General features: G+C 41.0%; 1 long non-coding RNA gene across 1 annotated transcript; it reads right to left on the bottom strand.

Moving 5' to 3' along the window:
- Positions 1–22,439: 22,439 nt before the first annotated feature.
- On the bottom strand, positions 22,440–25,470 carry LOC143268753 (uncharacterized). Its single transcript, XR_013044875.1, has 3 exons — positions 25,313–25,470; positions 24,879–25,037; positions 22,440–24,413 (listed from the first exon to the last, which is right to left on the bottom strand). It is a non-coding gene; the product is annotated as an uncharacterized LOC143268753 (long non-coding RNA).
- Positions 25,471–26,542: the final 1,072 nt, after the last annotated feature.

Genomic DNA, 26,542 nt, shown 5'->3' with positions numbered 1-26,542 from the left:
AGGAAAGGGTTTGTTTGAATTATACTTCCATATTGCTGTTCATCACTGAAGGAAGTCAGGAAAGAAACTCAAACAGGGCAGGAACCTGAAGACAGGAGCTGATGCAGAGGCCATGGAGGGGTGCTGCTTACTGGCTTGCTTCCCATGTTTGCTCAGCCTGCTCTCTTACAGAACCCAGGACCACCAGCATAGGGATGGCACCACTCACAATGGGCTGGGCCCTCCCACATCAATCACTAATTAAGAAAATGCCTTACAGTTGAATCTTATGGAGGCGTTTTCTCTTTTGAGGTTCCCTCCTTTGAGATAACTCTAGCTTGTGTCAAGCTGACATAAGACTAGCCAGAGCATTATCTATATGCAAGAACCATTGCAATCAGTTCTTCAGGGTCATTCATTAGTTGGAAACACAACTCAGATGAAACCTTTGTAAAATTGACTCAGTGTTTATTCTTTCTTCATTGTCACTCTGTACAACGTAAGGGCCTGTGAAAATACCAGTTCTTTTTCTACAACACAAGTTCACAAGTTCTCTATGCAACAATTTGGAATCTGTTGGAGAATAGACTACTTTCTGCAACATTTCCAAATAATTGCTTTTACAGTGGTAAAAGTTGGGGCTCTACTCAAAACTTCTCTTGGATTCAAGGAAATACAACTATGTTAGTGTGATAAAGGATCATAGATAAGATGATCTCTCAACCCTCATCAGAGACACTTCTTTTTATAGTAGATGGTGATTAGCAAAGAGACCACAATAAGCCAAGGAACTAAGAGTAAGAGGTTGCAGAATGATTAGCCCTAAATAGGACTCTATTACACCCCTTCCTCCGAAGGCTAAGGTATCATTTCAGGAGACAGGGCGTAAAGACTGTAAGAGCAAGAGGTGGTAGATGTCTACAAAGAAACAGCGTTTCCCAGTAACAGCGGGGCAGCCACACGTATGAATCACAGCAGTTCAGACAGAATGTACAAGACCTGAGCAAGCTCAAGCTAGACAAAATCCCATCATGGAGAAGCGAGATGAGCAACAAGTTCCACCCCTGCCTATGGAGCTATTGGCAACTGGAAGATGCTGAGAGAGGGGTGAATCAATTTTCTTTAAGGTTGAGACCCCTAGTGAGTTGACTCCTCTCCAGAGGAAGGTCACATGTTCCAAAATATGGGCAATATCAACTGTCCTTGAAAGATTTTATATATATAAGGGACACCAAGTTGGATAGGTAGAGAAGGGGATGGATCTGGGAGGATCTAGTCAGTATGATCAAAACACATGGTACCAAATTCTCAAAGAACTAATTTAAAAATGAGGGGAAAAATCAAATCAAATCTACAAGCTTTTCATTTAAAATCTTTATGAATGATTGACTGTCTATCCTCTCCTAGATTCATATTCAAACTTAGTCATCACTGTGACAGAATTTAGAGTGATTGGTCCACAAAGGCTCTACTCTCTTGGGTCGGATGATGCCATTCTCAAAGTGTGAGTTTTTTTCCCTCTTGCTCCCGCCTGCTATCATAACTTCAACCATGGGATAATGCTACAAGAGCCCTCAGCAAATGCCAGCTGCTCATTCATGGGCTTCCCAGCCTTGAGGGAAAGCAAACCGACTTTACGATAAATTACCTAATCCCTGTCATTTTTTGTACCAGCACAAACTGGACTGCAATGGTAAGTCTGTAAAACCCAGAACTGTCATTCACCAAACACTGGGCAAAGATTTTGTACAACAGATTAAAACTGTAAATGTTAGATAGTAAGTTATATTAGACAATTTTATTTTTATTTTTTTTTTCCGAGACAGGGTTTCTCTGTGTAGCTTTGCGCCTTTCCTGGGACTCACTTGGTAGCCCAGGCTGGCCTCGAACTCACAGAGATCCACCTGGCTCTGCCTCCCGAGTGCTGGGATTAAAGGCGTGCGCCACCACCGCCCGGCTAGACAATTTTAAAAACTATCATTTAAATTCAGAATTATTAAATATTCTGTATTATTAAATACAGAATAAACACACATTAGATATATCCAAATATGACCTTGCTAACACAGTTAATAACAAGCTTAGACAGACTCAATGCTCAAGTTTCAGAACAATCATTCATGAAGCTGGTGACTAAATCCTCTCCAGGCACAGACTGACTTTTTGACTTAACGGCACAGTGTAAGAGACTTTTCCATGATCCAACCAGAAAATCCGCGAGGTCTCTGAAAACTGAGATGACCTTGATTTGTAGTGGGATTTCTTTGCCTCTACATTCTTGAATTGGCGGCTGATGAATTCTTTCATGTAGAGCAGTTCCTGGCATTGTTAACCATTTAGAAGCATTGGCCCTTGCTCTCTGTAATCACGTACCTTTCCTGGAAGTCAGTGTTGCTTGCCACCATGGTCTCATTGCGTTTGTGCTGTGGTGGCAGTGGCAGCAGTGTGGTAGCAGTGTGGTAGTAGTTTTTATGTCCCAAGGGACGGCACCGCTGGCTTCTCACACACAGATAAGTACACAACCGCTGTGCCATGTCTTCGGTCCCTTTTTGCTTTGATGGACAAGAACGTTTGCAGACATTACCACATGTTCCACGGGAGAAAACATTACCTCCTTGTCTTGAGAGATAAACGTATGCAGATACCCAAGAATTACATCTGTAGTTCAAGCCTGAGGAAACTGTGCCTCAGAATCTGGCCTGCCCTGCTTCAGAAGGCGGTCGCCTACGGAGCCTAACGGCTTGCTCTTTTGGTTTGTTTGTTTGTTTGTTTGTTTTTGGTTTAGCTGATTTGTTTCTCTTGTCAGCATAAAGATGTTATTTCCTTTATGCATATACCCACTAGTAAGACTGTTCGATCATGTGGTCATTCCGCATATAATATTTTGAGGAAGTTCTGTGCTTTCTCATAACAGCAATCCTGATTTGCAGTCTCATAAAAGGGGTCTATAGGTTTTCCTTTTCTTTTTTTTTTTTTTCCTGACCATGGCCACCATTTATTATCTGTTGTCTTCTTGTTAGCAGCCATTCTAACAGGTGAGAGGTAGTACCATGATTTCATTTTCATTTATATTTGCCTGAAAGTTAGTAGTGTTGAATATTTGTAACAACCTTTGGCCAGCTGAGTGTCTGTCTTCTTTAATTTTTTTTTACTTATTTGAGAATTTTATACAATGTATTTTGATCATTTCACACTCTCCCCCAACTCCTTCCAGATACTTGTTCATCATTGGGTCCTCTTCTCCTTGTGAAATCCATCAAGTGCAATTTGTGGTGCCCGTACATTCTTGTATGTGTGGCCATCCATTAGAGTGTGGTCAGACTGTCAGGAGCCGCCCCCTTTCAAGAAAACTGAGTCCCCCTCTCCCTGAAGCTATCAATTGCCATGGCTCCCTAAATATGGGTGCGACTTCATACCTACCCTTTCTAAGTGCTGGCATTTTGTCTGGCTTGAGCTTAGGCAAGACTTGCACACGCCGCTGCGACTTCTGTGAGATCGTAAGTACAACTCGGCTCAACTCTTGGAAGCGACTGAGGCCCGTGCAGTGGGCACTCAGTTTTGCATACTGGGGAGCATGGCGCCTCTGATTTGGCTTCCACTTGTTGGGGCTCACAAACTTCATTTCGATTTTCTTATCAAAGAGTGTCCACACTTGGCGGTTAGAGCCGCTGTGAAGCTATCTGTAATTCTATGACATTAAACATCTGACAATCGTGTTGCCCAGGCCATTGCATCACACTTGACAGGTCCAAACACTCAGTCACTCTGTGTTCGGAGCACTTTAACCCCTCCAGATCCACTCTATTAGGAAGAGATCAAACAAAAAAGCGAAGTGGTCACTTTCTGGGCCATTAGAGTACCCGATATTTACCTGTCTAAAAAGTGGTCAGAAGTATAGAAGTCCAATGTTAAAACCATTCACAATCAAACACTTCTATCATACAGTTATGCTCACAAGCAAGCGAGCCAGAAGTTTCTCTTTCTATTGTTCTATTTCTCTTAGAAAGCGTGCGCCACAAAGTATCGATCTTTTCATTCCTTAAGGATTACAAACGTGGCCCCATCAGAACAGCTGCCAATCTCAGTCACCACAAATAATGAACCCCGCCATGAAGCATTTGAAATATGCAAAGGTTAAAAGATCATGAAAACGAGACCATATGTCCAAACATACCACGTGTGCTTTGGCAAAGGAAATGTACATGTTAAGACAAATCTTAGCCAGCCTGTCAGGGAACTAGATCAAAATCAAGACAAAAAAATTCTTTTCATACAATCTGGGTATTTCCCCTGTGCTACCCTGAGGTTAGCGGAGAGGAAGGAAGCCAATCTCCCCATAAGGGCCTGGCAAAGCCATCTACCTTGATGACAGGGAAAAAAAGGAGAAAGGGTGGAGAGGCCTGTGTTTGGGGAACTAAATCACTTTGGTCCAAATTTTATGTCCATAAATGACTGTCAACATCTCAGCATGTTAACAATATACTTAGCGTCTCCAGGTTTCAGTTTTCCCATCTGTAAAATAAAAATGATAATTTTTTTTTCTGGATTCTTTTGGGCATGAAACAAGAGAAAGCGAAAGTGTTTAGAATTTTTTCCTGGCACATAATCAGAGTTATTATTAAGAACAAAGATGTCCATCCAATTTCCTTGTGAATGCTAAACAGTTCGGTATTCATGTTCCCTTCAGATGTTACCGGAAGAAAGCACAGGGTCTCAAAAGATGTATTCAGTTTTGCCAGGTGGCCTCACCACCAAGGCCAGGCTGTCCCTCTGGTAGGCATGAGGAAGAGGCTATGTACCTGAAGCTGGTCATCTACAGGCCTGTGTGCTTCTTGGGTGGTCCATCTGCACGAGTGGATTTATCTCACTGATGGGAAACAGCCAAAGAATGCTTCTTGACTATCAGCCCAGGATGAGCTGTACACTCTGGAGACACTGGCATGTGTAGGCAGCCAATTATAGGGTGTACCCAGTTACCTGTGTTACCCAGTATTTCCACTTACGTTGTTCAATGAGTACACGATAATAATGTCAGAAATAAGAAAAGAAAATTACTTGGTTCATTGTATCTTGTTTTATTTGAGACAGGGACTTGCTATATAGCCCAGGCTGGCTCCAAATTAGTGGTAACTGTCTCAGACACTGAGGATTACAAGCCAGCAACACCAAGCCGGGCTCAAGAATTCAATTCTAGACAGAGTTTGAGATATCTATGACACAGTTCCTTGAAAACTGACTGCCTAACATTAAGTAGAGTAACACGGGTCAAAATTATTAAATTAACAACAGAATATAATTCTTAAATCAAGAAATTAAAATTCCACTGACTTTTAGCTAAGTAAATAAGTATTCGTTTATATAGCCTCGACGGGGAGATGATGTATTTTTTTCTTCTTCTAAAGTATCCAAAGTTTACAAAAATGCATAAGTAATAATGTAAGAAATATTTTTTACAAAAGCCTTTGGAGGTTCCACCTTTAATCAGAGGTCTCAGGTCCAACTGCAAGCCTCTGGCATAGAGATTGCCAATACCCACTAGGCGCCTAAACACTTGGCAGATTTCCCAGTCTAGGGAGCTGGGGAGATGGCTCAATGTTAGAGTTTGAGTTTCTGATTTCCAACATCAACCTTGGACCTCCACATGCTCGAGTGCTCAAGTACTCACCTACACATTTTTTTAATTATTATTTTATGTATTTGAATGTTTTGGCTGCATGTATGTTTGCAAACCTTTTGCATGTTTAGTGCCCGTAGAGGCTACCCAAGGATGTTCGATCCTCTGGAATGGGAATTACAGATGACTAGGAGCTGTTGTACAGTTACTGGGAATTGAATCTATGTCCTCTGGAAGAGCAACCAATGCTCTTAACTGCTGAACCATCTCTCCAGCCTCAACCTGTACTGCAAGATATTTCAATCGGTTCCCTGTGTTTTTGAGAAGAAGTTATTTTGCTTTACTTTGTCTTTACACTATCTCCTTTAATTTTAAAACCAGAATACCTTACTCATATAAGCTAGAAAATTTTTTGTGTGATTTATATATTGATCTCTGTGCCCACTGTTAAGAGCTGAATATAAAGGCAAAATGTTCATAGATATCATTGGTATGCACTCAAAATTACTGTAGCTCATAAGTTCACACTTGCATTAGTTACATTTTACCTAGCTCTTTTGTTTGTTTGTTAGTTTTAAATTTTATTTTATAATTTAATTTAATTTTACACATCAGCTACGGATTCCCTTGTTCTCCCCCCTCCCGCTCCCCCAACTTCCCCCCACCCTACCACCCATTCCCATCTCCTACAGGGCAAAGACTCCCCTGGGGATTGAGTTCAACCTGGTAGATTCAGTCCAGGCAGGTCCAGTCCCCTCCTCCCAGGCTGAGCCAAGTGTCCCTGCATAAGCTCCAGGTTCCAAACAGCCAGCTCATGCACTGAGGACAGGTCCTGGTCCCACTGCCTGGATGCCTCACAAACAGATCAAGCTAATCAACTGTCTCACTTATCCAGAGGGTCTGATCCAGTTGGGGACTCCTCAGCTATTGGTTCATAGTTCATGTGTTCCATTCGTTTGGCTATTTGTTCCTGTGCTTTTTCCAATCTTGGTCTCAACAATTCTCGCTCATACAAATCCTCCTCTTTCTTGCCAATTGGACTCCTGGAGCTCCACCTGGGGCCTCAGTTCTAACAATCATACCTGAGAGAACAATTGAAAAGAGGAAAGATTTTTTTTAGCCCACATTTTCAGAGCTCATGATGCTATATTATGCTACACTGCATACATAACTATACAAGTTATAAAGAGCTGCCAGCCAGAGGTGGGGTAACTTACTCTGAGGTTGTTTAAGTGCCTGGGGCTCTGCTGACTGTGTGTGGGAAGTCTAGTATGTTTGTAACACTGCTTCGTACGCATTTTCTGTCCACCATTGCCAAAGAGCCATGCTCCAAACGGAGCCTTTGGGGTGCACAATGCCATTTCCTATATCTAGACTTGAGACAGGGACAGTTCACTTAATATACAAACAAAGCTAAACCAGTGAAATTTTCTAGAGTCAAAATAGAGCAATCAATTCTATGGCTCTCACTGAGGTCACAGGGGTTTCAAAAATAAAATGATATAACTATCTTTGGAAAAAAAAGAAAAAGCGAGATTAGGTCTTTGCAGCACTGTTTTTAAATCAAATTATTAATTTTTATTAATATTAATAAAAACATTAAATTTCAAACATCTGAGAAGTTATGTGTTTTAAAAACAAGGTTCATTCATTCATTTGTTCCATTAAAATGTTCAAGTATACAACTATATTGCAAGAGTATTGGCTATTAATTAAGCATCTAATGAGCTATAGCATTGGGTCTTTATTCCTGTCTTCCTCAGAATTTTCTTATTTTACAGCACTATTAACTTTGTTGTTGATCTTCGGTCCTTGATATAAGATTCTTCCTCTCTTTCTACAGCTAACCTAACCTTCTTGACAAACTCCAGGTCATTGAGAAAATATGCCTTTAGAAATAACAATAAAGGAAGAAAGAGGAAAGGAAGGGAAAGTGGACCTGCCTGAGGAATGACATCAGAAGTTGTACTCCTGCCTGTCTGTGTGCACATACACACGTGCCCACACTCACACACACTTGCACCTGCACACACACGAACACACAGACACACAAGCACAAAGCAAGGAGAAAATCTATCCACGTTAAGGGAATCATTTAGGGTAAACCTTGCTTTTTGTTGGCTCCTTTGCCTTGGTTGTTCGAAATAGAATCCAGGGTGTTTTGTCAAGACAAGTTCACTTAACTTATCAGGCACTCAGGACACGGGAGGAGAGCAGACGTTCTCAAGGAGAAAAAGAGGTAATGAAAACAAAGGCATCCAGAGCCTGGAGTTGGTCTACATGCTTCTCTCACCATAGATACTTAAGAAAACAAAAACAAGAAAAGCAATTACCACAAGCTATCAAAGCACAATTTGCTGAATCACTAGGTTGAGATAATTTTTAATGACATGTTTATTTCCAGAGGACTGTTGATTTTTAATATAGAGACATTCCAATTTGAGTCCGAGTGGGAGATTTTTGTGCACTGATACAGTCAAAGCTTTGCCTGTATCAAAATGCACTTGGCTGTCAGACACAGGGAAGCCTGATGAAGAGAACGATCCTAAAGGGAACTCCGGACTCCATCACAGACCCTTAGGTGAAGGAAGCAGTACTGAGAACATTGCAAAGGAGCTTGAAACTTGAGATCCTCATCTCAGTCCCTCCACTGAGACGCTGTGTGATTTGGGCTCTTCACTAAATGTTTCTGATCTTCGGTTCTCTCATCTGGGAAATAAAATGAAAATGGATGTCCTTGTTTCATTGTTAGTCATTGTCGAGAGGCGAAAGTGAGATCATGTCTGGGAAAACACTGTGAAATTATCAACTGCTTTTCTGACTAAAGAAGAATGCACTCTGTCTCTGCAATAACCCCAGAGTCCTTAGAATGTTAAGGCACCTAGAAACTGAAGTTAGCCATCTTGGTCCACAGAGATTTGGGTTTTCTGCAAGTAACTCGTAAAATTAGCCCTTACCCTGGAAATAAAATCTAATTTTAAGAAATACCAAAATTTAGAAGGTCGTTGGTGGCCAGGGGTGTTTCCTCTTTCAGAATAACTATAAGCAACATCTGCTCCTAGAAATCATTCCAGTGTCTCAGACGTCACGTCTGCAGCTTTTTTATTTTCTGGATTTGCTGTGGCTGTTCGCTTCCCAATCTCCCTGCTGGTGAATCTGCCTTATCCAAATCACAGGCTTGGTTGTTACTCTCCTGTTTAGATCTCTTTTCTGAGCCCAAGCATTTCATTAACCAGCCCTACTCCAGCCTCATAACAACATAATGGGTGATGCTTGAAGACCAGATTCCGCCATAGGGTCTGAATCATACAATAGCATCAACATTGACTTCAGAAATCATATTCTTTATTGGTTTGCAATCTTTAAAGAATACACGCTTCTTATAGAGCCAAATATTTTGTAGAACATCAAGTATAAAATAGAATCAGTTGAGGCTGTCGTGGTTCAGATAGGATCTATAGTCCTCATTTATCATGCTGCCTGTTTCTTCAGAAGAGCCAAAGGTCCCTCTGGGACATCTGAAAATGACTCGGGACAGTCCAGCTTCTCTTCTGAAGTGGTTCAGTCTCATCCATAATGACCAGCCATTGTGTGGGTGGTCAGCTTTTCAGCATTGCCCATGATGGCCCTTCTCCTAAAGTCCATTTTTATGAGGAGAAGCTAAGCTGTTGATTTAGAGAGTTCATTTTTTTTTAATCTTTTGATGATTTCCTTGTAAACTCTCTTTGTTGATACTAAGAACTAACCAGACTATGTCCTGTTCCATGTAACTATGTGAATTAATTATCATATTCCTCTGAAAACTTTTTCTTACAAACTCATCGTCCTTGACTATTTCTTCAGTTTTCTCATAAGATGGGAATGTGTGAATCTAATGGCTTTATTCTAATTGTTCTGTTGGGGGCTTTACTTTAGTTTGTCCCTCTCAGAATGCATCTGGGCCCCCAGAACTGTAGACAGCAATTCCTATGCTGACTGCTGGCATCAATCTCTCATTTAGAATCTTCTGCTCCATTAATGTGGCTTCTCCCTGCATTGATTCTGGGGAGATGTGTGGATCTTAATCAACAAATCCCCCAATCATTGTTGCACACACCACTCCAGGACCACATCTACCGTATTATGAATCTGTAAAATTGTTTTATGGCTTCATGTGGTCATTTTCCTTCACTTTGGCACATGGAGTCAGCCACACAGTTCTGTTAGAGAGATTTCCATGTCCTTGTCATTTATAGGGCCTGGTTTGTGGGCTCTGGTGAATCAATGTCTCTATATTTGTTTGCTCTTTATTTTGCCCATCATGAAGAAACCCTCTTCTTCATAATTCCTGTGGATCATATTAATATAAGCTGTCGGGGAGGATGGTTGATTATTTTATATTCAAGCTAGGTAATAATGGGCCTTCATTTATATCTAATGTGACAAACTTCCCTCTAACTGTATTTTTGAGGTCGTCAGGATTCACTAGAAGCTGAGAGAATAGGAATGATGGGGAGCTGCTTTAGTTGGTATCCCTGCCCCAAAATCTCCTCCCAAACCAGAAGCTTTATCTATAGTTAAAGGAATAAATTTTTGAGCATTAGGCTGTATGTCTGAATTTTCATTCTTCCCTAGAAATTTTCTCAACTTTGTGGGTTTCACCCAGATACTCTGCCTTCCTTGAACATATTTTCATGTGGTTTCATAATATTTATTCAACATTATTTTCCATTAGTTCTCTAATTTTAATTGTTGGTAACCATTTCAGTGTGCCGCTATTACATGGTGCAGACCTGAGTTATCCACATTAATGTCTGAGACCATGACCCACTTTTATTTGCTGCGTGGTTAGCTCCGGTATTCATGGCAGGTTTTCTGAATATTTCTGATGAAGCTGTTAAGCACATGTAATTCTGAAAACACATTCCCATTCAGTAGGACTTACACAGGATGGTAAGCCCAACATGGCAAAAGGTTTCTAAAAAATTCCATAAACATTAAGCATATTTATGTCATAGCATTAAGTTTGGTCAATTTGAAACGTACTGTATTGTAGTATAAGAGGCATTTTGTTTGCATGTGTTTACTTTCCCAGGAGTAAATGCGTTTTGGTTAACCACAATGGCAGACTTAGTCAAGACATTTATGTCAACAAATCCTACTGCTCAACAAAGTCACATTCTTAGTTTCTAGGACAGCAGACTGGATTCTAAGTAATAAGGTGTTTACAAGGCGTGCTGTAAATCTGGGTCTATAAACATGTCTAATTTTCTGTTAAACCTGCCGCTGTGCATGAAGCACAATCAGTTCTCTCTTTGGTTTTATGGTAGCCAGTATGTTGGGTTGCCAGTCATGTTCACTGTTGATTCTACTGTTCCTAAAGCCTCCTGCCAAGCTCTTGACCCAAGTCATGCTCCCTGGTGATGTCATAAGGCCACTAAGAATTTGCTCATTCACCAGACCTGCTGGGATGCCCCAAAAGTCACATACCTTCTCTGTTAGTCATGCACTCCTTGGAGAATAACACCTTGAAAAAGGCAGGGGCACTCCCTTGCTCTCTTTTCCCCAGTTTCAAAGCTAATACATTTTTAAAGCTTTAATAATGAGCTTAGGGATATAGTAAGATGATTATTACATTTATGGAAATCATTTTCAATGTGACTTTTTTCCCCAAAGTTAATAGTACTAATTTTGTTGCTTGGACAAAAACATGGTATTTTCTACAATTATAAACAAAAATTTATTTTTAATTCGATACACATTTACCAAATAGACAGTACCTGGGATTTAAGACTCTCACCATAGTTACTGATGCCAAACATCTGGACAAAAAAAGGAGAAACTAGTAACGGATCAAGATATTTTATTGCATGATGTTAAGTTTATCAATTTGGGGGAAACTGATCAGTTTTAAGCTTTTTACCTCTTACCCAAAGATTAGGCATTTATGTAGCTATATCTTGCTTCTTGCCTTACTTTACAGTTTGAGTCTTCCAAAACGTTCACAAATATTGTTTCAGTGTATAACATGAATAATTCATTTAACAACAGCTTCAAACAACAACACATACATTCTTTTTAAGTCCATCCACCAAACTTACCAAGATAGACCATATCGGGATAATAAGGCATAAGTATTGATAATGTTAGAAAGATATAGAACAAAACAGTGTGATTTATGACCATAATGAGAGTTAAGTTAGAAATTCAAAATCAGTAAAATCTTAAAAATTACCTAATGCTAAAACCTAAATAATAGTATTCTTTAATTCAGAAGTCAAAGAGAAAACTAGGTAGTATTTTTAATGAAAATAAGAACGATGATTACAAAATTTTACTGAAACAACTACTGAAAGGTATAAATGCCTAGAGTATTAAATGCATAGAGCAGGATATGAAAAAGGCCTTGAATTATCACCTCAGCTTCTACCTTAAGAACATAAAAAAGGCAGAAAAAAATGAAACTAAAGAAAGCAGAAAGAAGACTAGAGCAGACATGAACTAAAGGAAAAATAAAATACAGTACCAAGGGCCTAAAACTCTTTTCTTGAAAAGACCAATGAGATTAAAAAAAAAAAAAAAAACATAGTCACAGTAACCAGGAAGACAAAAGGAAAAGAGAAGTCACAAATTATCCATGTGAGGAATGGAAGGTCATTGTCCCCACAGATTCCAACTGCAAAGAGAAAGGACATCATGAATAACTTTGTCAATAAATTCTATACCACAGATGAAATAGACTAATAATTTGAAAGTACATACATACTATCAAATCTTTGTGAAGAAATTCTAAGTAATTTTGGTATCCCCAACTGGAAAACTCCAACTTTTAAATACATCATAGGATAATTTATTCAAAAAAATTGCATCCATTTCATACCAACTCTTTCAAAAATATCAAGAAGAGAACATTTCCCAAATAATTCTACAATGCCAGCATTGTCCTGATGCCAAGCCAAAAAATATAATAAGATAAAACTTTAAGGCCAATTTCCTTCAGGAACATCAATACGTATTAATAAGGTTTTAATAAATCAATTCATGAGCACATACTTGGGCAACTGCTTCTTGATAAAGATGAAAAAGGAATCATTGGAGGGAAAAGGTGCTGGAATAACTTGATATATATGTATATATGGATAATGTTTATGTGTATATTTCTATATATATATATATATATATATATACATTTATACATATAGAGCTTTTCCAACACCTTTCCCTCAATGATTTCCTTTTCACTTTTATCAAGAAGCTATCTATAATATGTGTATGTATATTATATATAATAGAATATATATCTTCTATCATAAATGAAAATAAGTCAAAATAGATTATAGATCTAAATGAAAAACTACAGCTATAAAACGTAAACAAAACAGAAAGAAATAATCCTGTGTCTTTGAATCAAACAAAACACTTTTAGAAGCAGCCAGACAGCAGTCATCCATCAACTCCGTAAAGATTATCACTGAAGAACAGCACTAAATCTTTGTTCAGAGCACACTGTGGAGCCCCACGGACTCTGCTTTGAGAAGCAGGGCCATAACTAATGCATAATTCTGAGCAAATTCTAGGGCTAAATTGTGCAGATCCCTGTTGGTAATCGAAATCCATATTTTCCTTTTGTGTTCTGGAAAGGGATGAGGCCATTTTTGTTGGCATTAACCAAAATCATTCTGAGACTGTCACTCTTTGAGTGCCCCTCTCCTGTCACAGCTGGAGGATTTCTACCTCATACCACAGTCTTCATCCTGGAACACAGAAGAGTTCGTCCAAGCCGTTAGCCATGACACATTCTTCAAGCACAGAATCCATGTGAAGTGAACCTTTTGCATTATTTATTGACAATGGCAAAAGTCAGCCCTTTCCATGATCAAACAAGTAAGTACTTTCAAGCAGTAGATGAGACCCTTGATCATTTCCTAGACCCGAGAACATCATTGGTGCTCAGTTTATTTTCCAGCTTATTGTCTCTTCCATTGATGTGGCTTTGGTAAGTGCTGTGACTAGACAGCTCAGGGCCTCTGGTACAATCTTTTTCCTTTAAAGATTCACCACCTTCAAATATTGCTAAAAAACAGGCTCTCCAGCTTTGAAAGAATTCCACTTTTAGTGTACATGAGGGACACCCTGCACTCCGCATGCTCCACTGGGGACTTGGGGAGGTAAGGAATCGCAGAAAGGCTGGATCAACCACTGTACATCTTGTGTTATGATTTTTGGCTCTCCAGGTGAGCTCTCTTGATTTGCAGCATTTTCTGACCCTGTTCTGCCCCCCAAGACTTTGGTTCCTTTCAGCAGATTCTGGTGAAGATGCTCAAGCTGTCTGGTAAAAGCTCAAGGCCAATGCCTTTTCAGTCTGAACAAACAATGAGATGTGTGAGAAGACAGGATGAGAAGAGACAATGGGGACTCCGTCTCCTCTAAATGTTTGTGAACGGCCCCTCTGTCTCCCACTCTCTGCACTCTTGTTCTCTGAGCTTCCTGGAATGCTTGCCTGCACCTTGCCTCCAGCTTGTTTTCGTTGTTTATTTGGCTGGGTGTTCTGTCTCCACTTCCATCCATGCCAATCTTATCTGTCATTGGGAGATAGGCAAACTGCTTTCTACTTCTATGAAAATAGTTTGGCTTTCTCTAATTTGTGCCTCCATTGTATTCTTAGGTGGGAAATCAGGCTCACAAACATATGGAAATTATAATGAAATAAAAATTGCCCTGATTGCATTTCAGAAGATCTTTTCGCTGGAGCTAGGAGGCTGAGTTTTTGAAGCGGGAAGCCACCTCAATGACTGACAGGTTTCTGCTCTTCCTTTGGGGTGCTTGTTAGCAACAGCTAGAGATGAAAGGATTGACCAGTGCTTCACGGAATCACCAACAGAGCAAAACAGAAACAGCTACCAGCACTAGTTACAGAGACACAGGAGTCCAGTGAGCTAAGGCGAGACCAGGGAACAACGTCATTTCCCTCATGATTTGCCAAGAGATAGTTATGGATATGTGTGTGCCTGCTCTACATTAACTTTCCAAAGTTACAGGAGAACAGTCACGGATCCTCCCTTGAGATCTCAGAAAGGAATCTTCTCTCTTCCTCGGCATGTTCCTGAGACTTTATAGGTCTGCTCAATTCATTCTAGCATAACTTCAAACCAAAAATACTTGAAAATACAGATGGTTCCTTAAGGGAGCCAAGTATCTTATCCACAGGCTGCTGAGCAAAGCCGGGCTTCACTTCATGTGTAAGATGCATTGTTATACTTGTTTCAATAAATAGAAAGCTACTTAGTGGAGACTGAGCAGATACTAACCACACCTGTTTACTCTCCTTGACAACATGAATAAATGATGTTTGTTTCCTAAACATTCAGATTCTAGATTAAATACCCAGCCCCTACTCAGAATGAACAGCAGTAAACACAAGTATTGTTATATATTTATTTTCTCTTCTCTTCAACTGCTGGCCAGATTACATCAAAGGAACCTAAAGAACTCCTAAAGGAGTGTTGTGGGTCACATGACCACAGTGTGAGGTGAGCATATTAAGAAATAGCTCTCCATTGGGTTAACCACTGATACTTATTTATTTCAACATTAGAACTATTCAGTCCTAAATAACAATGCTATTTTGACAAGAAAAAGCAGACATCATATTGGGGTGAAAGAGGGGGTTCTTTGATTTGTGATATTTTAGACCCAAATCACTTTGCACCTTGGGGCCTAGTTAGCGGTCTCTGATGTTTTAACCAAAAGAGGTTAATCCTCTCTCGCACCATTTCAAGAGTCCAAGGACGAAACTAGAGTTTACATTATTCTATGTCAAACTTATAATGGTGGGTTAGCACAGGAGAAACATGAATCTTAAGAATCAGGGTCCAAGCCATAGGGTTTAATTCCATGGCATACCATTTGTTAATCATGTTTATCTTGTGAAATTACATTTCCCTTCAGTTCCTTGGTTTTCTATCCATAAACACAACCTCGGTCAGTAAGTGCTCACTGCTTAGCACAGTACATAACACAATGTAAATGCTAAATGAGCATCACTATTGTTCCTAAATGTGCTGGTTTAGATGAGAAATGACCCCCATAGGCTCACTTGCTTGAACTATCGGTCCCCAGTTAGAGGCAATGTTCAAGCAGGTTATGGAACCTTTTGGAAGAGGAGGCTTGCTGGAAGAAGTGCATCACTGGGGCCAGCTTTGAGGTTTCACACTCTGGACTCACCTCCTGCTTTCTTCTTGCTGCTCCCGCCATCATCCTTTTCCTGACTGTGGTCATGCCTCCCCCTCCAAGATGGACTCAATCCCTCTCTAGCCATATGCCAAAAAAAACCTTTCTTCCCTAAGTTATTTTTGGGTCATGGCATTTTATCACAGCCACAGAAAGGTAACTAATACATTAATTAGCTGAAGTTCCTGAGAACTTACCTATTTCTAAATCTTAATTTCCATATCTGGGGAACAAAGCTAATAAATCCTATGTATAATCAACAAGAGGAGATGTTGTTTTTCTGTAGATTGTGAGCAATGTCCCCTGGGAAATCACATCTCCGGTATCCACGGTCTTTTGGAGTCCTCCGTTGACTTTGGATTGGTAAAGTGCTTGCTTTTACTGGTGAACCATGACAAATGTGAGAGATGCAAAGCTTTGTAAACATTGATACCATGGCTAGGATGCTTATAATTCTGCTTCTTGTCCTTAAGAAATCTGGGCTGTATGGTAAGAAAGACCATGTGAAGAAAAACTGAGACATTTGAGCCAATAGACCCAGTTACACATGAAAAATACCATTTTAAAGCATTCAGACTCAATCACTCTTCCAAATAACTGTAGCATCATGAGTGACACTGGCTAGGACCAGCAAAGACTTCTCAACTGAATCCAGCCTAAATAAATGGCTTTGTCTCTACTCAATTAGAGCTAGATTGTTACACAGCCATAGATAACCAGTATAGATGTTACTCAATAACTTACAAAGATGAAAATGTTAACTTCTGATAATTCAACTAACAAAATGAACACAAAGTAGGTGAAATGACCTTTAAAATAGTATTCTGGGGCTAGGGAGATAGGCCAGTGGTAGAATACTTGTCCAGCATGCTCACGGCCCTCAGTCCAATTCCCAGTAGCACATACTCCCCCAGTTGCTCTAAGGTGGATGTAGTAGCATAGTCTATATTTTCAGTATTTCTGGAGCTGAGGCAGGAGGGGTCCCATGAGTTCAAGGCTAGTCTGGGCTTCATAATAAGTACATTAAGGTACACAAAGTAATATATAATCTCAACAATAAATAATAAATTTAATACTTTGAGTATAGTAATGGTGATCTTTTAACATATGCCAGGCACCATTCAAATTATTATAGCAATGCTATTTCATTTAGCATGATGGAAAATTATAGTCTCACTTAATCCCTCCTGGAAATCTCCACACAGACCAGAGGCATGTCTCTTAATTGATTACAAATTCAATCAAACTGACAATCAAGATTAACCATTATGATCATTTCAAATGACAGCCCAAAGGTGAAATACTTAAATGTAAATTAAAAAGTATAAACAAAATCTATATAAGGAAAATTATAATCATCTAATGAAATGACTAAATGTATTAGGAACTATTGCATATTAATGTATTAGAATAATCAATATTCTTATGATATATATTCTTCCAATTTAATACATAGATTTGATACAACCTCAATCAGTCTTATTTGAAAGTTCATATGATGAGGCAAAAGACTCAGAGCAGCCAATACAACACTGAAGAGGAACAAATTTGACTTCAAGACCTACCAGCTCAGAGAGCTGCCATATTCAAGACAGTACAGTGAAGGAAAGAAAACAAATAATCAATGGAACAGAATATAAGGGCCTGAAACAGACTCGTGTAAATAGAGTCAACTGATCTTTGACAAGTAAGCAAAATCAATATAATGGAACAAAGTCTCTTTACCATGGGGAGACAGTTTAACATTACACCTTTCACAGAAATTAATGCCAAGGTGATAATACTGATAAATACAAAAAAAAAAAAAAAAAAAAAAAAAAAAAACTAGACTACCAGAAAATAAAATAGGAGAAAAATCCAGATAACCTTGCATTTGATGGTGATTTTTTTGTTCATAATCATCAAAAATATAAAAGGGACAATTGATAAGCCAAAGTTTATTTAGAGTAACAACTTCAGCTTTCAAAGAGAATATTAAAAGGAAAAAAGTTTACTGTAGCACGAAATCTTAAAAGGTCTTATTAGTAAAAGCAAACCCAGAGCCAGGTATTGGGTTGAACTCTGAAAAATCGGAGAGACAGAACAAGCCACATCCAACCTCACCTTGCCAATTCCTCAGCTGATCTTGTTTCCTCAAATTGGAAGCCTCTGTGTCCTCATCCAAATGGGTCTCTGCTGAACTGCTGCTAAAAGCCTAAAAGCTTAACAAGGCTCTAGTTCCTGGTCCTCACACCTTATATACCTTTCTGCTTCCTGCCATCACTTCCTGGGATTAAAGGCATGTGTCACCATGCCTGGCTGTTTCCAGTGTGGCTATGAACTCACAGAGATCCAAAGGGATCTCTGCCTCTGGAATGCTAGGATTAAAAACGTGTGCTACCACTGCCTAAACCTATGTTTAATACAGTGGCTGTTCTGTTCTCTGACTCCCAGATAAGTTTATTGGGGTGCACAATATATCAACCACAATTTACAGACTAAAAGAAAATATTGATAAATCACATATCTGATAAAGGACTGATAAAATGAAAAAAATGTAAAATTCAATCAAAAAAATAAACAACTAGATTTTAAAACATGAAGAGAACTGAAGAGCCATCTTGCCAAAGCAGATGTACAGATGGGATGAGAGCACATGAGAAGTTCAACATCTGTCACCAGATGTTAGAAAAAAACGGAAACAAGGATGAGTTACCGACGCATGCCTGTTAGAATGGCTAACATCCAGAACCCACAACAAAATCGCTAATGAAGATATGGAGCAACAGGAACTCTCCTCCACTGATGATGGGAACGCAGAGTTGTACAGCTACAAAACTAAGCATGCACTTCCCTAATGACCTAGCAAGTGCTCCTTACTAATTACCCAAGGGAGCTGAGAAACTTACATCTATGCAAAAACCTGCTCACAATTGTTAGTGTTTTATTCCTAACTGCCAAACCTTGGACGCAAACTGCCTTTCAGACAATTGTGGCACCTGTGGGGGGAGGGCATTGAGGGGGGCACAAAAGGAATACTAAACTAAAAGAAATGAGCTAGAAAAGCAGGAAGAAAACTTTAGTGCACATTGATTACTAACTGGAAGGAGCAAATGTGAAAAGGCTGAATACCGCAGCTGTCTGTTATGATGTTTGGAGGAAAAACAAACTGATGGAGACAGTGGAAGGATCAGCGATTGGCCAGGACTGGGGTTATGAAGAGATGTGACCAAACATAGAGGACGTTAAACACCGTGTGACTACTCCATCTGAGGCAACCATGGTGGACACATGACATTGTATATTTGCTAAAACCCACAGAATGTCCGTCACCCCAATGGGATCCAGGATCTTCCAGTGACAGCCATGGATCGGTGCAAGCTCACTACTCCAGTGCAGGACGTTGATAGTAAGAAAGGCTGTGGGAATTATGGAATTTTCTACTCCTAAAGCTTCTCTAAACAACAAAGTCTATGTAATAAAAATCAAGGACAATGTATAAAACACCCTATATTGTGGCAGGAACCATGGCCAATACATACTGTAGGGAGAGAGGAAGTATAGGAATTAAAAGGTCAAAATGGAAAGTAGAAGGTTTACATCCTCAGCACCTTGATTATAGATGAGAAAACAAGGCACAGAAAAAATAAACCAAATATCCAGCCTCACTGCACTTCCATCCCAACATAGGTGGCACTTATTTGTGGCATGTGACTTGGCATTCCATTTGGTAACCTCTAAAACATTAAATTACAAAGAGGGCACAACTGATATCCTCCACAGTGGGTTGGAAGTTCACAAGACTGCAGGGACCAAGATGATGGAAGGGAGTAAAATACGAAAGCACACATGGTACTTAGGGAACCACGGGGTCAAGGAGGTGAGGGAGAACTGTGGTCAGGCAAGCATGCACACAGGCGCTGCCCAAAATAATCCAAATTTGTATTAAAAGCCAAAACAAACTAAAACAAAACAAAAATTAAAAGCTCATACCTGCTGAACAATGCCGGTCTTTGCCAAATGTGCTCTCTGTCTTAAACTGAATTCCTTAAAGATTGGGCTACCAATCAATTAAGCAATGCATAGTTGGCAAATACTTGCTTGGGTTGACTCAAAAACAAATGAAGGCCTGATATGTGAGCCCGAGGTCAGGGGTTTAAAAGGCCTGTGTGCACTCTCAGGAAGGGGAAGGGGAAATTATCTGGAGCCATGAGAGGGTACTTTTTCAGATCTTAATGGATACTAAAGGTATCTAAGACAGTCCCTGCACAAGAAGACCTGTGCAGATGGAGCACCCTGGTCCTGGCCAGTGGACGCACAGGAGTGCTGCTCCTGTTCTCTCTCCTGATAAGTTATGGGCATTTCAGAGTAGAGAGGGAAGGAGAATTGATCCCCAATTCCCAGTCCACATGGGAAGTGTTCTGACTACAACATAGCCCATCTTAGCAATTTCCTCAAGAACCAGGAACAACCTCTGTGGCTTGGCTGTTTACTGGGAGCAAGAAAGCACAAGAAGATTCTTCAGTACTCCTGGGAGCAAGCAGAGCAGGGGAAAGCAAAGGAATGGAATACACTATAAATGGGACCCAGATTTGGGGGGAGATGGTCTCTGTGCCTTTTCTTGTGCATCTTGGGCGAGTGGTCTGACACTGAGGTGCATCCCAGCCCCACTGCTCCATCCTTCCTTGAGCTCCATTACTTTCCTCTTTCCTGCCCCTGCATTCTCTCTGCCTCCTACTCCATCAACCCCACAACTCGCAGAGGCATGGGGGACTGCAAGCAGGCTGTAAAGGAAGAGGGGAAAAAAACTGCCGTGTAAATAAGGAAAATCGTTAGGGGCAGTGAGTGCGCAGTCTGCCACTCAATTTCTGCCTGGAGTTGGTTAGTGTACATCGTGGGCACCTGCCTTCCCACCTGTGGTCCTCCCCAGGCATGGTTCTGTGACTTAAAGGATGAATCCTCCCCTTTCCACTCCCGTGAAAGTTCGAGTAAACATGGTTTAGAATTAGCTTTAACAGACAACTTTCCTGGGCAACAATGGAACTAAATCTTATTTAATATTCTATTTACATAGAATGTAACCCACTAATCAAGACTCTTCTTCTTAGAGCAATTGATAAGAAAAATTGATAGTGTGTGTGTCTGTGTATCTGTGTGTCTGTGTATCTGTGTGTCTGTGTATCTGTGTGTGTGTGTCTGTGTCTGTGTCTGTGTCTGTGGTGTGCCTGTGTGTGTGTGTGTGTCTGTGTCTGTGGTGTGTCTGTGTGTCTGTGGTGTGTCTGTGTGTCTGTGCCTGTGTGTGTGTCTGTGTCTGTAGTGTGTCTGTGTGTCTGTGCCTGTGTGTGTGTCTGTGTGTCTGTGGTGTGTCTGTGTGTCTGTGCCTGTGTGTGTGTGTGTCTGTGTCTGTGGTGTGTCTGTGTGTCTGTGTGTGTGTCTGTGTGTCTGTGTCTGTGTGTGTGTCTGTGTGTTTGTGTCTCTGTGTGTGTTTGTGTCTGTGTGTCTGTGTCTGTGTGTTTGTGTCTGTGTGTTTGTGTCTGTGTGTTTGTGTGTGTGTGTGTCTGTGTCTGTGTCTGTGGTGTGTCTGTGTGCCTGTGCCTGTGTGTCTGTGTGTTTGTGTCTCTGTGTGCCTGTGTCTGTGCCTGTGTGTCTGTGTGTGTGTGTCTGTGTCTGTGTGTGTGTGTCTGTGTCTGTGGTGTGTCTGTGTGTCTGTGCCTGTGTTTGTGTCTGTGTGTGTGTCTGTGTCTGTGGTGTGTCTGTGTGTCTGTGCCTGTGTTTGTGTCTGTGTGTGTGTCTGTGTCTGTGTGCCTGTGTCTGTGTGCCTGTGTCTGTGTCTGTATGTGTCTGTGTGCCTGTGTCTGTGTGTCTGTGTGTGTGTTTGTGTCTGTGTGTGTGTGTGTTTGTGTCTGTGGTGTGTCTGTGTGTGTGTGTCTGTGTGTGTGTCTGTGTGTGTGTGTCTGTGTGTCTGTGTCTGTGTGTGTGTGTCTGTGTCTGTGTGTCTGTGTCTGTGTGTCTGTGTGTCTGTGTGTCTGTGTCTGTGTGTCTGTGTATCTGTGTCTGTGTCTGTATGTGTCTGTGTGCCTGTGTCTGTGTGTCTGTGTGTGTGTTTGTGTCTGTGTGTGTGTGTGTGTTTGTGTCTGTGGTGTGTCTGTGTGTGTGTGTCTGTGTGTGTGTCTGTGTGTGTGTGTCTGTGTGTCTGTGTCTGTGTGTGTGTGTCTGTGTCTGTGTGTCTGTGTCTGTGTGTCTGTGTGTCTGTGTGTCTGTGTCTGTGTGTCTGTGTATCTGTGTCTGTGTCTGTGGTGTGTCTGTGTCTGTGGTGTGTCTGTATGTCTGTGTCTGTGGTGTGTCTGTGTCTGTGTGTGTCTGTGTGTCTGTGTCTGTGGTGTGTCTGTGTCTGTGGTGTGTCTGTGTCTGTGTCTGTGTGTGTCTGTGTGTCTGTGTCTGTGGTGTGTCTGTGTGTCTGTGTCTGTGGTGTGTCTGTGTCTGTGTGTGTCTGTGTATCTGTGTCTGTGTCTGTGGTGTGTCTGTGTCTGTGGTGCGTCTGTGTGTCTGTGTGTCTGTGTCTGTGGTGTGTCTGTGTCTGTGGTGCGTCTGTGTGTCTGTGTGTCTGTGTGTCTGTGTGTCTGTGTGTCTGTGTCTGTATGTGTGTGTGTGCCTGTGTGTCTGTGCCTGTGTGTCTGTGTGTTCAGGGCAGGTGCCGCTTTATTATTTAATTTCTTCTGTCACTCTAACACTCATCTAGCCTTTGGGGACAGGGGAGAGATGGAGAGAGAAGCAGGGAGGCAGTGGCAGTACTCTATCTAGTGCCTCCCTGCTTGTGTTGGGGGAGGGGATTAAGGAAGAAAATGAGAATCAAACTGTAGAGGTGGGGATGAGACCTGCTCCCCACAGACTTGGGTGTTTGAACACTTGGTCCCAGTACTCTCTGAGAAGGTCTGGGTGGTGCAGCCTTGCCGGAGGAAGTGTGTCTCCAGGGGTGGCCATTGAGGGGGAATAAAAGCCTCACGCCATTTCCAGTTTGCTCTCTTTGCTTCATGGTCGCAGTTAAAATGTAGACTCTCATCTTCCTTCCCCGGGCCACCCCATCCACGGCTCGCTGCCATGCTTCCTCCGCCATGAAGGACTCTAACCCTCTGGAACCACACGGCCAAATGAACTCCTTCTCCTGTAAGTGGCTTTGGTCATGGTGTTTCAGCACAGCAATAGAAACGTAGCAGATACACAAACTTTCTATAATTTAAGTTAAAGAAAGAGTTCCCAGGCAAGAAGACTCTGAGAACATGATGAGTAAGAGTAATGTGGTGTCCAGGAGCAAATCCTAAAACAGAAAGGCAGCCATTAGGAAAAAAACAAGGAGACTCTCAACGCAAACTTCAGTTAGCATCAATGGGGCTCACTATCTGTAACAAATCTGCCTTACTAACAATAGATATCATTTACAGATGGGGTTCAGTGAGAGCGCTATCCCATCTTGACAATTATTTTGTAAATCTGATGCTATCTCATCAAAAAAAAAAATTAAAACCAGGCGGTGGTGACACACACCTTTAATCCCATCACTCAGGAGGCAGAGGCAAAGAACTCAGATCTCTGAGTTCGGGTCCAGACTAGTTCACAGAGCAAGTTCCAGGGCAGCCAAGGCTACACAGAGAAACCCTATCCCTGCCCCCTCCCCACTCAAAAATCAAGATTTTGTTTAAATGAATTAAGAACTTAATACATATGTAAATTTGGTTCACAGACAAGAGTTTTTAATTTGAATATGTACTGGTGAAGAATAGCTGCCTAAAAGATGTAAGATAACAAAATAAATATGTATGGATACATACTCGATAACATTAAGATCATATGGAAAGAGACTATTGGAATGCAGTTGTCAGAACAGTAGGAAATAGCAACCTATGTGTTGTTATTAGTGCATCAGACACAAAATTAGCTGGCTGCTCTGTTAGCCTCTGTGACTTAGAAGCATAATAAGGAGAGGTTCCAGGGTTCTTCACTTACTGAAATGTGACAGGAAACTTTTTTATCACTATTAGTGAAAGAATACAAATACTCTTAGTTCCCTTGTGGTTTGCAATGTTGTAAGGAAAAGTTACGTTTCGGTTAGAAGTCATTAAAATAAAAAGTGGTCAATTTTTCCCATTTGGCTTCATAAATGTCATGTACACTTCCATCTGTTCTACCATTGTGCTCCCAGTCCTGGAGTGAAGAACCCTGGACCAAACGAAATCCTTGGACTCACGCCTCCTTTAAGGCAGATAGTTACTTGGAGTCTATGAAAGCCATGGTCTTTGAGCTTCAGAGCATGAAGAAACTTTTGCACACACCCTGTACATAGCGAGAACTCCATGTGGGCACATGTGGTGTGTGTCTCTCTGCAACTCGCACGGCCTCACCTCTGCCTGGTGCCGGCTCCTCCTCATCTGATGACCTTGGCTCCCTGGCTGGAAAACTGGAGATGAATGTGCTGTGTTCACCACCTCTTTACTGCATGCAGCACAGACCTCAACCTCTCCTCAGTTTTGTGTCTGCTTGCCTCCTGGTCTTGAGTAACAAGTCCAACGCTTGTGCAGAAGCATTCCATGACTGTGCTTCCTCCAAAACTTGTCCATGACTTTTCCACACACTCGCCCTGCAGAAGTGAAACCCACCACACAGTCAAACTGTGTTTCTAAAGAAGTTACTTGTAAAAATACCATCACTCTGTGGCTGGTTTACACCTTATCGATCATGAACACTTCAATATACCCCTGAGATGTGGCTTCTAAATTTCTCTCTAATGCCATATCCTCTTACCAAGTACTAAGAAAGAGAAGATCTATATATCCAAGCTATACCATCCAAAAAAAAATGTGTAGCACTCTGGCCCCAAATACTTACTGACTGGCAGTTTGGCAGAGCCAAGTCAAATTCTGTAGGTAAACACTCAGAGATATTCCCGTAACAGCTTTGAGTCTTTACACACACTTACCTGTTGACGGTATCTGTCAGGGCCTCCCTCCCAGTAGAGCAATGCTGGCCCCACAAATCAGAATTTCTGTTTACTGAGAACCGAGCCTGGCAACGCTTCAACCACAAGTAATCTGAAAACATTTACCTGTCTAAACCGATCTTCCTCCTGACAAACCAGCAGGGTTTTGCCAAACGTGGAAACATTTCATCTGCAGTGATTAAAGTCTGATGGGATCTCCTCAAGCCATCCTTTATTTTGTTTTATGATGAGTGACTTTGCATAAGCAATTTAGTATCATAAAATCTGAAATCGACAAAATGAATTCCTGGAAGCTGGTTCACACAAGTCTAGTTGATCCTGACCAAACACTCCAGGCTAATTACTAATGCCTGCAAACACTGTCATGTTAAAATACAGATATGGGGGTTTATAAAAGTAGAAGTTACTTCATTTTTTTTCTCTCCTCAAGTAGAAGTGTGTCTTGTCTTGCCAAGCTTCAGTGTACTTAGAAGAACTCACTGTTTTTGCTGCCTTCAACCTGAAATATGAAAACATTATCTCTGGGTGGATTCTCTTACTTTTCTGTGATCCAGGCTGGGGGCTTGGTAAAATAACACCGCATCAATAAAATTAAGTTCTCAGTAGTTCTTCTTGGCAAACCTCACATCAGTGGCAAAAGCGTTCTTCTGCGTTGCTTACTCTGCCTGTCTTCTTTCTAGAGGTTTCGGAGTTGAGAAGTATGCATGTAAGGCAAACTAGAGAAATGAAATCAGTTTGGTTCATTTCAGCTCCCACCTCAAAAGAATCAACTTTTTCTTTTCTCCCAAAAGTAATAGAAAAGCACTCTCCTTGCCAGTTTCATGAGATTAGAATTATCCATGTTCTGTGAAGCCACCATAGGAATTTCCAAGGAACATAGACAAGCTACAAGGAAAGAGCCAGGGGGCGGAGCCAAAGGTTGCCACAAAGAGCCGAAAGGCAGCCCCTTCAAATCCCATGAGCCCTTGGGAGCTTTGGGAGCCTTGGGAGCCCTGGCCAACAGCAGGCTGCAATGATGTGAGTGCTTGACCAGATGATTTTCCTCCTCTTTCTAAAAGAAAGGAAGCTTCAAGTACGCCTTCCAAAATGAGCTTTATTTTATAGTTTGCAATTACCTTAGAGCCAAGGGTCCTTGTCTCTTTGACCTAAGTGAACGTGGTTGACAACCCCATATGGATACCTACTTTGAAATTTCCCAAGTTAAAACTTTTTAAAATCATCATTCTCTAGCAATGCTTTCAGTTGGTTAAAAATTTAAATAAAAAAAAATCTTATAATGTCAGGAAAAAAAAGAGTAAGAAAGAAGATAATTTAAAAAACAAAGAATCAATATTTTGGTAAGTATAGTTCATGTGTGTCCTAGTCAGCTTTAACTGTCCACACAACATAGAGTTACCTAAGAAGGAAGTCCTAACTGAGAGAAGGCCCAGATCAAATTGGCCTATGGCATGTTTGTGAGGATTGCCTTGACTGGTTTTTTTTGTTTGTTTGTTTGTTTTTGTTTTTGTTTTTGTTTTTGTTTTTTCGAGACAGGGTTTCTCTGTGTAGCTTTGCGCCTTTCCTGGAACTCACTTGGTAGCCCAGGCTGGCCTCGAACTCATAGAGATCCACCTGGCTCTGCCTCCCGAGTGCTGGGATTAAAGGCGTGCGCCACCACCGCCCGATGCCTTGACTGTTAATTGATGTGGGAGGGCTCAGCCCACTTCGGGCAGTACTATCCCTAGGCAAGGGGTCCTAGGCTATATACAAAAAATAGTTAAGCCTAAGTC

The sequence above is a fragment of the Peromyscus maniculatus genome, chromosome 15, assembly GCF_049852395.1.
Source record: "Peromyscus maniculatus bairdii isolate BWxNUB_F1_BW_parent chromosome 15, HU_Pman_BW_mat_3.1, whole genome shotgun sequence".
NCBI lineage: Eukaryota > Metazoa > Chordata > Mammalia > Rodentia > Cricetidae > Peromyscus > Peromyscus maniculatus.
Note: the sequence above shows the minus strand (reverse complement) of the source record. Positions and strands in the feature narration are given on the sequence as shown.